We start from the raw sequence: 1,557 nt of genomic DNA on the forward strand, positions 1-1,557 counted from the left end.
AATGATTTCATCTAAGTAATAAAACAATTCGATTACTTAGACCGTGTCTCATTTAATCATATTTACAATAAGATACGTAAATTATACTCACAAAATTATTCATCAATTTTAAGCAATTTAATTAACTTGTATCGGTATACGATTAATTAAATAATCAATTAAAAGTATTTCCTTATAGGTATGACCTAAGGGGATCAACTGATCACCACCGTCGCACGACAGTAATGTCAAACTCTAGTCAGCCAATCATTACCGATATGTATGGACCAGTTGACTGTAAAATATTACATCCCACATGTATTCTTAAAATGAGATTTAATAATGATATTTAAATCATGTGATCACTATTGTTGAGGACACATTTCCCAACAATCTCCCACTTGTCCTCGATAAGTGTGCGTCACCAATTCTCTTGTCCTATTACTATCTCCCACTCAATGCAAGGTGTCTTCCGGGTCGTACTTGCAGGTGATCACATCGAGAGTGGTTTCCTCGATCTGGAGAATAACTGATTGACCGGATTTATCTATCATAAATACCTTCCGAGCGTGGCCACGCATTTCCAGTTCATTACTCCTCGAGTGGCCCAGAGATATTGTTTTAACCCTGACAAGGGGGTGGACAATTCCTATCGCACTTATTCCCTTCGACTAGCCACAACCATCATAACCCAAAATATGCCCATTTGACCCCATTTACGAAGGTCGTAGTAACACAAATCAAAGTTAATCTGAAACTGTGCCATCTTAGGCGAACAGTCTTTAGTCAAAAGAATCGACTCATTAGAATACTATAGCAGCTCTCGCCACGACCAGGCTATATAAATTGCCAGAACTCTATAAGCGGTCATAAGGCCCGACAAAGTGTTCCTAACAGTCTGCCTATGTGATCGACTAGTCATCTCACATGACTCTATGGCACTTGAACTTGCCATCAATCGCATCACACTCTAGTCACTTCGAGACGTCACCTCATACAAGCGACTATAGGCTAATACTATGTTAATCCGGGTTCACTTTAACGGGGTTCAACGTTGTCTCTACAACCTGTTTGGATGTAACAAAGTATAATTGATACCCGTCGTTGTGAGTACCAAAGATAAAATTTATAATTCCTATTAAGACTAACCTAGGCTAGTGGTAACAGGGTCGAAACACAAGGAGGCATATATAAATTTTAGTTGATTTAAGTTCAGTCTGAGGTAACTATTGTGGGGGTTGAATTGAATTGGTCTACAGCTAAAAGTGAACAAAGATAATAAACTAAATAAACGATTTAAACAGATAAAAGAAGGGTACTAGGATGGTCGGTTCATTATAGCTTCGGCGGCAGCAAACTAAGTCGGTCTGAATCAAACACAGGTAAGGCGGGAGATAAAGAGGTCCTCTCGGTCTACTCTTAACAAATAGCATCTTTCGATCTCGCTATAGGTCCCTAATGTCACTAATACTAACTTTCGTCCTGAAAAGTGACTAACGATCTAAACTATACCTATCTTTCGATCTTAGCACAGTTTAGTCGATTTAATTGATGGTCAAATAACTTTCCCTATCTTTC

Source organism: Silene latifolia, chromosome Y, assembly GCF_048544455.1.
Source record: "Silene latifolia isolate original U9 population chromosome Y, ASM4854445v1, whole genome shotgun sequence".
Lineage (NCBI taxonomy): Eukaryota > Viridiplantae > Streptophyta > Magnoliopsida > Caryophyllales > Caryophyllaceae > Silene > Silene latifolia.